This window comes from Rousettus aegyptiacus, unplaced genomic scaffold, assembly GCF_014176215.1.
Source record: "Rousettus aegyptiacus isolate mRouAeg1 unplaced genomic scaffold, mRouAeg1.p scaffold_m13_p_5, whole genome shotgun sequence".
Lineage (NCBI taxonomy): Eukaryota > Metazoa > Chordata > Mammalia > Chiroptera > Pteropodidae > Rousettus > Rousettus aegyptiacus.
The window spans coordinates 38,079,276-38,093,982 of NW_023416308.1; the positions used below are offsets into that span (position 1 = coordinate 38,079,276).

General features: G+C 43.0%; 1 pseudogene; it reads left to right on the forward strand.

Moving 5' to 3' along the window:
- The first annotated feature begins 10,076 nt into the window (after positions 1-10,076).
- Positions 10,077-12,873, forward strand: LOC107519043 (annotated as a pseudogene).
- The last annotated feature ends 1,834 nt before the right edge of the window (positions 12,874-14,707 follow it).

The following is a 14,707-nucleotide window of genomic DNA, read 5'->3' on the forward strand; positions in this document are numbered from 1 at the left end:
CCAGAACTCAAGCTCTGAGACAGCAAAGGAGGCGGCCCGAAAACCAGTGGGGCCAATTGACATTCTGCCGACCCTACTGCCCAGAGTGCTAATGGACACCCCTACCTACACTCCAGGGGAAGTTGAACTATGCAACAAGCTGGGAGGCAAAGAAGAATCTGCTGGGTGAATTAGGCTCCCAGACGGCCGCATTGTAGTACCTGAGGCCTTGAGCTGAGACCTTATAACCTAGGTTTACTAGAGCACTCACTTGGGAGGAACCAAGTTAACTGAACTGTTCAAAAGAGACTATTACATTCCGGGGCTGCAACGAATGGCCAAGCAGATATCAGCCCGGTGCCACATCTGTGCACAAGTGAATCCAGAGCCCTTCAAGGAAATACAACAAGGGATGAGACTTCATGGACAAGCACCAGGGGAACATTGGGAGTTAGATTTCACTGAGGTCAACCTGGGAAATTTTGGATTCAAATACTTGCTTGTGTTCATCGACACGTTTTCAGGATGGACTGAAGCCTTCTCCACCAAGCAGGAGACTGCTCAAGTAGTAGCAAAGAAATTAGTCTCAGGTATAGTGCCTCGATTTGGCCTGCCCATAACACTGGGGTCCGACAACGGCCTGGCGTTCATCGCCCAGACCAGCCAATCTCCAGCAAAGGTGTTAGGGATCAATTGGAAATTGCATTGCATTTATAGGCTTCAATGTTCAGGACAGGTAGAAAGGATGAATAGGACCTTGAAAGAAACCTTAACTAAGTTCAAGCTGGAAACTGGCAAAAACTAGGTGAGTCTCCTCCCCTTTGCCCTTTTAAGGGCACGGTGCACACACCCTATTGTAAGGGCTTCATGCCTTATGAAATAATGTTTGGAAGACCCCCACCTCTCCTTCCCAAGTTAGGGGAGGAAAAGCTAACAGAAATTCATAATATTTCACTGCTTAAATCTTTGCAAGCTCTCTCTCATGCAACAGGAGACCCACCAACTGGCCTCTGCCACAAGAACAGCTGCTCAGCATCCAGTTCAGCCACACAACCATGCTCCAGGTGATTGGATCTGGGTAAGAAAGGTACAACCTGCTTCTCTTGAGCCCCGCTGGGACAGACCTTTTCCTGTCATCCTCACAACACCCACCGTGGTCAAGGTAGCTGGACGCTGTCATTGGATTCACAGTACCAGAATCAAGGCTATGCATCCACCACAGACGTCAGAGCAATGGACCCTGCATCAGACAGAGGACCCACTAAAAATAAGACTGTCAAGGGTCCAGTCTGGACCGTCTTGATTCTCTCTGTCCTAAAGTGAGGGGGTCTTTTTATGGCTTTAGATGAGGCCTGACAGAGTAGGAGAAGATTAGACCTACTGTTCAATGATTTGAATTCCCCTAGAAAACCAGTGGGGAATGTTATGGGTGGACAATTTTCCAGTAAGCCAGCATTAAGGATTTACTTCTAATTCTGTTAACCAGGGCATGGTAATCTGATCGAGGATTCTGTTAACCAGGGTAATCTGATCAAGGAGATGCTGTTAACCAGGGTAATCTGATAAAGGATATGCCAACGGCCAACTGTTAACTATGGTGTGGTGATCTGCTCAGGGATGTGCTGGGGGCTTATAAACTGCCTCTTCTGGGAGCTCGAGGCTGATCTCTTCTAATCCTGCGTAATAGTCAGTCGCCAGCCGGCTAATAAAGGCTCACGATTCATCTCTATTGGCTCCGTGGGTCTTGGATTTGATCGCACCACAACGCTTCCTCATTCTGGAAGTTATTTCTAGAGCTGATTAGCCACCTGTAAGTGAGGATAGAACATTTTTGAGAGGTTGAAAGAAACAAACTTTATGTATTTTGACTTTTTCCCTAGCTTTTAAAGCTTCAAGAGTTCTTATACTTCTGATTGGAAGAAATAAAAGACTCCAATTTTTCACTATGAGACAAAATGTTATTCTCTAGGTACTCTGAATCATCAAAACTGACTAACCAAAATATCAGTAACATGGTTGTTCCTAGGGATTAGATTTTCCCAACACCCATTCTAGATATTGAAAAGTCTTTGAGAGCAAACCAATACCCAGTCATTTAATCGAACACTAATCCGAGTGTTGATGTGATAATACTGTATAAATGCGATTAACAGCTATAGTTGATTAACCTTAAGTAGATTACCCTGGATAATGTGGGCCATATCCAATCAGTTGACAGTCTTAAGAGCAAAAAACTGAGGTTTTCTCAGAAATGAAAAAGTTCTGCTCTAAGACTGCAACATCAACTTCTGAGTTTTCAGCTTGCTGCCCTGCCTTACAAATTTCAGAATTACCCACTCCTATAATTTCTTCAAATACATCCTTTTATATAAAAAATTTATGTATGTATCTATATCTATGTCATTTTAATTACATCTGTGTATTATTGATTCTGTCTCTCTGGTGAACTTTGACTGATAAAGGTTGTTAGGTCAGTGGGGGCCTGCCTGGAGGTTTCCCAGCTGGACATCAGAATCCAGAAAGCCCTGGCACCACCACCCTAATCCACCACCACCCTATTTCAAATGCTCAATTGACATTCTCCATTCTATACCCTACCCCCACATAACCTTATAAAAACTATACCCTCCTGTCCCAGGGCGCGACTTCTCTGGCCCCTCACCTCAGGACCAGAGAACCTCGCCTGGGAGCCCTCTTCCAATAAAGACTTGCTTTTAAAACTCTCAGCGGTGTGTCTTGTGTTTACCTTACATTTGGTGCTGAAACCTGGGAGGAGATTGTGCCCCTTGGCCTCCGGGAGGCCCTGAGGGGCCTTTCCTCTCCTTCTGGGACCTTCTCTGCCTACCTCTTATTGTTGGACAGGGTAAGTTCCCTTTCGGTTTCATCACTCTCTGGGCCAGGCCCGCCACCAGGTCCCCTGTCTTTCCTGTCTGTCCGTAACCATAACCAAAATCGTGGCTGCGTCAGGGGCACTCTCGGTCGTATTTGACTCCCGACCTGGTAAAGTTATGAGAGACGTCTCTAACTTTCCACGGTCCTTTCTGCTGTTGGGGTAATTCAGAGTCTCGGGGACGCCTGATCTCTGGTTTTACCTGGGTGCTGAGACCATGAGAGCTTCTAATTCAAAACCAGACCCCAAAAATTCCACTTGGGTGTCTCATAACAAATTTTAGCCATCTAGGCCTCGATCAAGATTTAAGATGTAAAAGACTGATCTTTTACTCTACCGTTACCTGGCCTAGATATCTGTTAGATGATCAATCAAAGTGGCCTGCTGAGGGCACTTTTAACTTCCAAACTCTGACAGATCTAGACACTTACTGTCATAGGACAAAAAAGTGGGCTGAAATCCTGTATGTGCAATCCTTTGTTGGGATCTACGCTCCCATCCCTCCTTCTGCTCTCAATGCTCCACTGCTCAGGTATTCTTAGCTCGGGAGGCTGGCTCTAAGCCTTCCACCTCACCGACCCCTGACACAGAAGGCAAAGCTGCAAACAACTCATTTGCCTCTCCTCTCAACGATCCTCCAGAAATCCTTTCTCCCCCTCCACTCCGGCCTACCCCACCGCCTCCCTACCCTAGTCCCTCAGTTTCTCCTTCTGCCACCCGTCTCGCCGGACTCCACCACTCACCTGATATACCCTTCTCTTGCTCCTCCGCCTCTACCTGCTCCATCCCCTGTCTCAGCCCATACTCGCTCTCGCTCTGCCCCTGCCCCCAACTCTGATCTCCTCTGCCCTCTTCGAGAGGTCACTGGGACTGAAGGTGTCGTCCGAATCCATGTTCCTTTCTCTTTACAGGATCTCTCTCAAATAGAAAAGCAGTTAGGGTCTTTTTCTTCTAACCCCACTAATTACATCAAAAAATTTCGCTATCTCACTCAGGCCTATAATCTAATCTGGCATGATGTGTTTGTCATCCAGGCCTCTACCCTCACACCTGAAGAGAAAGATTGCATCCTCACTGCTGCCAGGGCATATGCTGACCAAACTCACCTCACGGACGCCACCATGCCCATTGGACCTCAGGTCATCCCGAGAACTGACCCGGGATGGGAATACCAAGCTGGGCAAGATGGCTGCTGGCGACATGACTTAATGCTACAATGCATCCTCAATGGCATGTAAATGGTCTCCAGCAAGGATTTGGTGAAAATGGCCTTAAAAGTTTTCAATGCCTGAGAGGAGACGGCTGAAACTCGCCACCAGGCCCATCTCCACCAGCAGGCAGACAGGCCACTGGAAATCTGATTGCCCAATGACTGGATCATCGTTGGTGCTTTCACGCGGGGGATCATCCAGTCAGGCAACACTGTCACTGGAACTTATCAGGTTAGCAGATGACTGACGAGGCCCAGACTCAGGGACCCCTCTCACTCTTGCCGATCCCAGGGTAATGCTCCAGGTAGCAGGTAAGTCCATCTCCTTTCTAATGGACATGGGAGCTACCTTCTTTGTTTTGCCATCTCACTCAGGTCCTACAGTCCCCTCGCCTATCAGTTATGGGGATTGATGGCACAGCCTCGTGCCCACCTAAAACCTTTCCACTTATTCACTGATGAACATTGCCATAATTCCCCCACCATTGATCTCTTATTTACCTTAATCTCTCTCTCCTCCGGAGTTTACTCAGGCAGCACGCAGACTCATGCCTCCCAGTGCCTACAACAGACTCAGCTATCAGACCAGCTTCCTCAAATAGTGATCCACTCTCTCTGGGGTACCAGGTCCTCCTCAAGGAGCTACAGCCTCAATCACTGGAACCTCAGTGGTCAGGTCAACACACTGTCATCCTGACCACACTGACAGCTGCCAAACTCCTGGGTCATCAGTGCTGTTAGCACCTCACTCGCCTGAAGCGTGCTCCACCCTGCAATGCATGGTCTGTTGAACCCCTGGGGCCCACCAGGATCCATCTCCACCACCAACATTCTGTCTCTCCTTATCCTCCTCACCCTTCACCTATCTCCAAGTAACTAGCCATTGCCCCTACACAACTACAAGCTGCTCCCTCCCTTCTCTTGGCACTTTTTCCTCTGCCAGTCCCACCGAGAGGACAAGAGGATGAGACACTCCTCTCTTGGTGGAGATCTATTATCATTACCTTAATTGCACCAATTCTAGGGCCTATCCTTGTCCTCTGTGTACTACTAATAATAGCCACATGTGTACTCAGATTCATTCAGGAACACATCCGCGAAGTCTCCCAGATCACGGTCAATCAGGTACCTTTACATCCATATGCTCGCCTCCCCACTGAAATCCCGACCTCAGACCCCCAACCTTTTTGCCCCTGGTCAGCAAGAAGTAGCCAGATTTGGCTCGGTGCCCCTATACCCAAGAGGTCGGGATGTTATGTCAATGGGGGCTTGCCTGGAGGCTTCCCAGCTTGACATCGGAATCTGGACAAAGGCCCATCCTAAAGCCCTGGTACCATCACCCTAATCCGCCACCACCCTAATCTGGATGCTCAATTGACATTCCCCATTCTATACCCTACCCCCACATAACCCTGTAAAAACTACACCCGCCGGTCCCAGGCGTGACTTCTCCGGCTCCTTTCCTCAGGACCAGTGAACCTCACCCGGGAGCACTCTTTCAATAAAGACTTGCTTTTAAAACTTCTCTCAGTGTGTCACATGTTTACCTTACAAAGGTGATTAGACATCTTATGATGAATTTGAATTGTTTACTGTGTAAGTAACTTCTGAAAGGGTGATTGCTCTTCTTTATCTTCTAAGCCCAAAGCACTGTGGTATGTAATTGCAGGAGCATAATAAATGTTCACTGAAGTGACTGAAAACCAAGAGAGGCCCTATAATACTTTTCACAACTGTAATTTTACTTTCAGCTCTAGTGGATACCTTTGTTTCCTCTTGTCCACACGGGACTGACGAATCAGCCCCACTTAGGAGTCCAGCTCTTCTCAGGACTTTCTCATAACATTGTCAAGTGGTGATGCCCTTATCTGCCTTTAAAAGCTATCAAACAAATCACAACTTTCACAAAACTCTCACTGCAAAGGTCCAGGCATGTAACTTACTCTTACCTCTTCAACACTTTATCATGAGATTCTTTATGTTAGTTCTGATTTTTTTTTTTTTTTTTTGCCTGGCATCTTGAAGATGTTGGTTTATCAGCAAGGTTAGCCACATCTTCGCTTTGAAATACTTTCTTCACAAGCCCCTGGGGTACCACACCCTCTGAGTTCTCAGTGGCAATTCCTCCTCAGGTTTTCTTGGTTTTTTGTTTGTTTGTTTGTTTTTATTACTTCTTATCCTCCTGACTTTTAAATTTTTGAGTGACACAGGGCTCTGTTCTCAATTTATAGACACTTGGGGAAGGAAAGGGGTGTTCATCTAATTCCACGGTTTTATCATCTATATACTGAAAACTCCCAATTTCTATATCCAACTTGTCCTTCTCTTCTTAAATCCAGACTCATATAGCCATTTAGTCAACTGCCTACTTAATCTCTCTGCTTGGATGTCTAACAAACATCTAAAATTCATTATGTCTCAAAACAAACTCCTGATTTTTTTGTGAAATCTGTTGCTCTGAAAATTTTCAGTTTCAATAAATGACAATTACATTCTACAATGTACTCATCTTTAAAACCTTGTAATCATCTTTGACAGCATTTGTTATCATACCCTGAATCGACTCCAATAGCAAATGCTATAGATTCTACTTTAAAAACATATCCAGAACTTAACCATTTTTACCACTTCTACTAACACACTGAATCTAGTCCAATTCGCCATTCTCTGTCATGTGGATTACTTTAACAGCCTCCTAACTTTTTTTCTTCCCCTTTATTCAGTTATAGTTTATTCTTAAAACAATATCAAGTGATCATCTTAAAACAGTCATTTCACATCTCTCCTTTGCTTAAAATCTTTTGATAGCTTTCTATCTCACTCAAAGTAAAAGGTAAAGCATGACTAAGGGCCCAAGGCCCTATATAATCTGTCTGTAGTGGAGGCTTAATTTCTACCCCTTTCTTTATCTACCATAGGTATGGTCGTCCAGCATCAGTTACAATTTCCTTGCCATTCTTTTAACATAATGAAATATGCACCCACCTTTGTACCTCTGTAGATGCTGCTCCCTCTACCTAGATATTTTTCTCTTGCATATCCACATGAATCCCACTCCTAACCCCTGCTCTGATGTCTACATGGAATAATCCCTCTCTTCAGAGAAGAGACCTTTTCCGAGATCTGAACCTGATCACTTTATATAAAAGAAAGTACTCTCCCTCATCTCTTTATAGGCTCCTTAACTTGTTTACTTTTTATAGCACTTATGAATACCTGACATATTATATAGTCTTTTATTTGCTCACTTATTATCTATTTCTACTAAAAATACGTTCTATGATATCAGGAGCTTTGTCTCTTGTTCATTGTTGTATTTACTAGCATTGAGTAAATGACTTTTCCAAAGCACCTATATATACAAGGTCTGAAATTGCAACCAGAGAGATTTGGCTATAGAGCTAAAGTAAGTTCAAATGATAAAAGCTTCAAAATAGTACTTTTCAAACTTTGAATCACTTGTTATTATGCTTAAAGATCAGGATGAATTAGGGGTATAGATGATGTAAGTGTACTTTGATTAGAAAGGTGATTTTCTTTATTAGAAACCCTCTAAAAATAGTCAGTTTATAACGAATGGAGCAGTTTATAGCCTATGTACACAATAGATGCAAAAGTATTTCCTAAAAGTCTATTTAAAACTTAACATGGATGGAATCAGAGCAGAAGACAGCACATTTAAATAGAGCAACTGAGAAGGATATAATGAAGGGGCTATTTACATAGGTGTAGGAAGGATTAAGGAAAACCAACCAGAGGTATTGAAGCAACCAGGAGAAAGCTGAAGCTGAAAATTGTGACCATCTAGGCCCAAACATTCAAGGGTAAGAGTTCCTGCTTCTGAAGAGAGTAGCTAGCTTTAGCAGAAATGATGTCTGAGGTATAGCTGTCTCACATCATCCAAATAGGGAGAGATCCAGGGGAATAAACAACCCCTACCTCATTGCTGCCCTTCCCTTCTATAGCTAATGCCTCCCTTGACAGTTTCCAAGTGGACACTACAGAGACATGGACGGAATCCACAATGGTCAGCCTCCAGAGGGCCTTAACAGGGTGCAGAGGGTTGGAGAAAGGATCTGAAGGACCCAATGCAGAAGATCCAGCAGTTTGCTTAGTAATGAACAACTTCTGAATAAGTGAAGGATTTCATGAATACTTTTCTGTCATATCTGAAATATTTAATAATATATATGTATTTTATTAATTGTTTTTTGTTTTTGTTTTTTTGGTGGTGGTGAGATTATGAACTCCCCTTTGTTTTGCTTTTCTTTCTGTATTAAAATTATATTGATCTTTAAAAATTAATATGGGACTGTATGATTCTGTTTGTATGAAGTTAGAAAGTGGCTAACCCAGTGTATGGTGATAAAAGTTAGAAGTGTGGTCTTCACTGAGAGGGGGTTGGATATTGACTGGAAAGGGGCAGAAGGGGTCCCTTCTAGAAAATGTGTATTTTGAACTGTGTGGTGATTACATGAGCATATATATAGGTAAAACTTCATTGAACTATACACTTAAGATTTATGTATTTTATTATATGTAAGTTATACTTCAATTAAAAAATATATCATGGTTATGTCCTTGGAAGTTCAGTATTTGTAATTAATATTTTTACATGTTATACAATCTGTATGATCATTTGTGTGCCAGATCTGCATTGTCTTACCCACACTCTCTATACTTGGTACCAGCACTCAGCCTTTCAAGGGGCAAAGATAGGGGAGGAACATAGACTAGTCTCAGGGAAAGCTACAGACAATTACCCTCAATTGAAAATAAACATAATAAAACTATAGAAGTCTAATTTTTGCAAGTTGAGAGGTTTTTTTTCCTCAGCTATTCACTTCTAATCACTCTTACCTAATAAATGAATAGAATAGCTAATGTGATTACACTAATTCACTATTCATCAAGAATATTAAGTGAATAGAATATTTTGCATTTTGCTAGTCACACATTTTGAGTATTTACCTGATGTTATAATCAGACACATATTACATTTTTCTCTCTGCTTCTGAGCCATAGCTCATAGATAATTATAGTGTTTAATTAGCCCCACAGCACTTGGCTCTCTGGTGTGGATGGAAATTATAAGATGTAGAAAGAATAAATCAAAAGCTGTAATGGAAAGGAGCTCTTTGCTATACTTACCTGGAAGCATATGCAGGGGCCATGGTCAGCAAAGGGTGAATTGTGTTATTCCACTTGAATAGAAAAAAAGTTGCTTTTCATAAAGCTTTTAAAAGTACATTTTTTGAAATATAGTTAGTGAGCATGAAATGGAAACTAGGTAGAGAGTTTAATGTGCTTATGAAGAGGACTTTTTGCCCAGACCATTCTCTGCTGCCTCTTGCATTCAACAAAATCCTAAAATCCATAGTCCTGCCTAGCAATCTAGACAGGTGACTTTAATCTCAGGTTATTTGAGCCAACTGCCAGAGGCTCAGGCAACTATTGCTCAGTTCCTAAGCCCTGATAGTGCAATAAAGTATCTGCTAGTTAAATACTCAGTTTTCCAATTAAATGCAATAAACTGAATCAATCCAATTTCATCCCACAAATATATGAGTATCTTCTCTGCTAAGACATGCTGCTAAGTGCTATGGAGGATAGATAATACAATAGCGTACCCTCTAAACTTAGGAAGTGCAGCAGGGAGAAAGAGTAAGAAAAGACACCCCACCCCTCCTGCACACTTTCCCTCTTACCCTTCCTCTCCAACCCAGTCTAGTCCATCCTCCTCTCTGCTGGCTCTCTAAGGTCCTGCAGGGGGCTTGGCTGCTGGGCTGCCCACTGTTGGCCAGACAAACTGGTTCAGTAAAGGAGGACTGAGGCAGTGCTCAGAATTTTTGTTTGGCTATTATCTTGAAATATAGGCCCTCAGAGTGTTAACTTGTTTGGACATAGAAGATGACCCAGATAAATGATAAAAATTAAGAAAGACATTTTGGCATTTTTATTGTCCATGTAGCATATGCTTCTGGAATAATATTCGCCATGGTTTTGGATGATCTTCCAAACTTAGAAGACATCTATACTTCCTCATGTTCATCAACAGTGGAAGACTCCGAGATGGGTTTTGACTGTGGACTAGAAGATTTTGACACGAAAAGTGATAGTATTTTGGAGAAATTCACAATCTTTGTGGTCTTCAAAGGAAATACAGATTATAAAGACTTCAACTGGAAATTGAACACAATATTGAAGAATGTGCCCAATTTGTCCCACATGGAATCCAGCAAGCTAAAGGACAGAAGGTGAAGCCCTGGAACAGCATGGGCCATTCAACATCCCCTAGGAAGCAATGGACTGGCTGCAGATTCAAGCTCAGAGCAATAGCCAGCAGCTTTCGGATCTGGGGATTCTCTTCCTTCAGATTGAAGGAGAAGGTACTATAAACCTGGCTTTGGCTTAGAACTGAAGCCAAGATGTGAGAATGAATGGACACATGGGAGCTAGAAATTCAGTTAGGATAGAGGCAAGATTTCCATGGCAAGTAGTCCAGGATTAATAAGAATGAGAGGCAGAACATGTCATTTTCCATGATGGAACCAGGCCCCAATTCAGAGTTGCAACCCAGGACTCCTTCCCCTGTTTCTCAGTCAGATGCAATGGATTTACTCCTGTCTGGGCTCAATATATTGCAGCAAAGTCATCCCTCAGGATCTTTAGCTCCCCCACATCACTCAATGCAGCCTGTCCCTGTGAACAGACAAACAAATCCAGCTAATTTCCCCCCAGCTGCAGCAGTACCAACAATAACAGCAGCAGCAGCAGCAGCAGCAGCAGCAATAACAACAACAACAACAACAGTTGCAGGCAAGACCTCCACAGCAACATCAGCAGCAACAGCCATAGGGAATTCGACCCCAGTTTACTGCCTCAGTTCAGGTGCCTGTTCCTTCACATTGGAACCAGCTGTCTTCTGGAGCCCTTCATTCTCCTCCAGTCCAGGGTTCTCTGGGTACAATGACTGCTAACCAGACCTCCTTTGCTTGGCCCAATGCAACAGTAACAGTATAGACATCTTCCTAAACTCCCCCTCCATATCCCTTTTGCAGCCAGCATATTTTACAAGCCCATACAAACTTTCCTTATATGATTAATCCAGGCCATTTCACAGCTCCTTGGATGAAGAGCTTACAGGGAGGCCCTCCAGGGTTCCAACCAGCCTGCAGCAGACTCATCTCACCAACAAGTTTCCTGTCTCCTCATCCTTCTCCTTCCAGCAAGGATCCTCCTGCATCCCCTCCAGTGGTTAACCAAACTTAGCAGTAGATGGGACCAAGGCCACCTCAAAATAACCCACTTATTCAGGGATTTCAGCAGCCTGTCAGCAATCCAGGTCAATAGGGAAATAGGCCATTTAACTTCATGTCGATGCAGTAGCAACCACCAAACCAGGGGCCACAGAACTTACATCCAGGCCTAGGAGGAATGCCTAAACACCCTCCACCTGCCTTTTCAGCAGAACAGTCCAATCTAAACTTTATATAAGGTCAGGTTCCTTCGACCACAACGACCACCCCTGGAAATTCAGGAGCCCCTCAGCTGCAAATTACAATGTTCGGTATGCAGGTGATCAAGGAGCTGGTCCTTCTCAAAACCAGATGCAAGTGTTTCATGGGCCACCAAATATGATACAGATCAGCCTCATTGGAATTCATGGCAATATGAATAGCCAGTAGGCTGGTAGTGCTGGGGTTCCTCAGGTGAACCTAGGCAACATGCAAGGCCAGCCCCACCAGAGCCCACTGTCTCAGCCGATGAGCATATACCTCCCAGAGCCAGATGGTCCAGCAACAAGGAAGCTTGAACCCTTAGAACCCTATGATCCTTTCAAGGGCCCCACTTATTCCACAGGGCCAGATGATAGTAAACCTTAAGAGCCAAAATCTTGGGCCCTGGCCTCAAAGGATGACCCACCTAAGCAGATGCTTTTCCAGTAGGGACCACAAATGATGGTACCACATAACCAGATGACTGGGCCTTGAGGACAAGTTTTGCTCTAGTAGAACCTGATGATAGAACGAATCGTGATCAATAAGATGCAGAAGAATAAACAACAGTTTAACACTCAGAATCAATGTCATGCCATGACCAGCACAGATAATAAGGGAACCAACTCTAAACATGCAAGAAAACATGGTGCAGTTTATGGGACAAATGTCAGAACAGATGCCAACCTAGCAAGAGCCTGTGAACAACAGTTCTTCTCAGGTTATGGGGATTCAAGGGCAGGTCTTGAGGCCACCAAGGCCCAGTCCACACATGGTTCAGCAGCATGGTGATCCTGCTACTATAGCAAATAATAATGTCATTTTGTCTCAAATGATGCCTGATGTTAGCATGCAACGAACCAACATGGTCCTCCACCAGCCCACCACCACCACTTGCAGTCCATGTAGGGTAACAGTGCCTCAGGAAACCACTTCTCAGGGCTTAGGCTGCATCTTTCAATGGAGCATCCAATAGAAGTTAGATATCCTGTGGTCAAAATCCAGGCTTCCCGATCAATAAGAATGTCAAGCTAACTAACCTATTGTTTGTCAATTTATTGCAGAGTGACATCTCTGCAGGCCATTTTGGGATAAACAATAAGCAAAATAATACTGACTCAAATAAACTGAAGAAGAAGAAACCTCCTCCTCCTCAGAAGAATAGTCAGCAAGATCTAAACACTCCAGATACACATCCAGCTGGTCTGGAGAAGGCCAGTCAGCAGCCATTGCCTGGAGAACAAGGAATTAACTTGGATAATTCAGGCCCTAAACTTCCAGAATTTTCAAATTGATCATTGGCCTCTTCACAGAATTTATCCCTAAAAGAAACTCCAGCCACAGCACAGCAAAGAACATCCAAGTAAACAAGCTGGATGGTGATTCGATACTTGTAAATGTGTGTGAATTTTACAAAAAGCAATTTTGATCATTGAATGTTTAAAATCCATTTTTGTACAGCTAGTCATTTTAATAATATAGCCCTTTTCCTACTCCCTGCAACTGGTCTCATAAAATGCAATGAGGAAAGCAATTGTTGAACCGTCTTGGTATTCAACACCAAAGTTCAAGGTTTCCAAAATGTTGCTCTGTATTGAGAGGAGCTGATGCAATTATGTCATTAGTTTTCACATTTCTTAGGCAGCCTAAAGACCTACACCAGAATCCCTTCTTCTTCTGAGGGGGTTTTAGGCCTTCTAAAGATGTATTATGCTGTGGAAGAACTGTGTGAATAGCAATAATGGGGGCAAGAGTAATCTTCTCATTTGAAAATGTAAATAATCTTATTATATAGTGTTTTCAATGTATTTGTTGTAGAAATGGACCAGTGAATAAAGAGAATCTAAGGGTTAGTACATTATGAAATAATGAATGTGTTAAATAAATGTGATTGTCCTAGGGGGGGAAAAAAGTACACAGAGATTGTCATCCAAGATAGGGTGCTGTGGGAGGCCTTAGGCAAATGTAACATGGGAGAATCAAGAAATATTTAATGATGAAGATTGTGTTTCAGATAGATCCTAAAGGATGGATAGGAATTGGCAAAGTTGGGGTGTGGATAGGCCAGAGAGCACCATAGGAACCAAGACGTAGAGGTGAGAATCTAGTTTGGCTTTTGGAGAAAAGGGCAACGAGGCAAAACATCTTCTGGTTTCCATCAGGGCTGACTATACGTGATGCAAACTTACTCCATAGCCTTTGAGATGAAAGGAAATATATAGGTCATTAGAATATCTTTCTTCTGTGAAGGTCTTCCTTTGTCTTCACCTGATGCTGTAAGTGTTGAATTACTCATTCTCTAAAGCAGATCACAAGATTACCTTATTTTATTCTTTCCGCCTTAGTATTTTATACTAAAAACAAAAAATAAAATAAAATAAAAACCACGTAAAGACAATCTATGTTCTCTGATGGGTGAGCGATTGGATACTTTTCATTCATTTATCAAATATTCATTGAACATTTATTATGTTCATGCCACTCCTATCAAGGCTCTGGGACATAGCAGTGAACTGACCAAGTCCCTTCTGTCGTGGAGCTTACACTTTAATATGGTGATGAGAAATAAACAAATACAATATATTACTTCATATATCAGGAGTTGATAGTGCCATGAAGGAAATAAAACAGGAAAGGAGGTAAAGAGCCCCAAGGGTGGTCATGTAAGTTCAGGAAAATTCTGCCTGATATTATTATCTGAGCAGAAAAGAAATGAATGAGGAAGTGAGCCTGGAGGGTATCTGGAAGACCAAGTACAAAGCCTCTGTGACAAGAACATACTTGGTGTGAAGGAAGGGCATTGGGGTGGGTATTATTGTGAAGTAGAGTGAAGGATGAGGTGAGTGACAGGAGATGAGAGGGAAAAGCAGGTCAGATCATGAAGCGAAGACTTTAGCATTTTCTAAATGTGAGATGAGAAGCTGCTGGCACATTTTCAGCAGAGTAGTGGCATGATATATTTAATATTTTAAAAGGATCACTCTAGCCACTGTAGAGAATAGATTGCAATGGGGAAGGGGGAATGAAGACAAAAATAAATAGGGTAGTTAGGTATTTACTGCAAAACCCCAGGCAAGGTAGCTTGTTAGCAGTGGAGGTAAGCAATTGCTAGATTCTGCATATATTTTG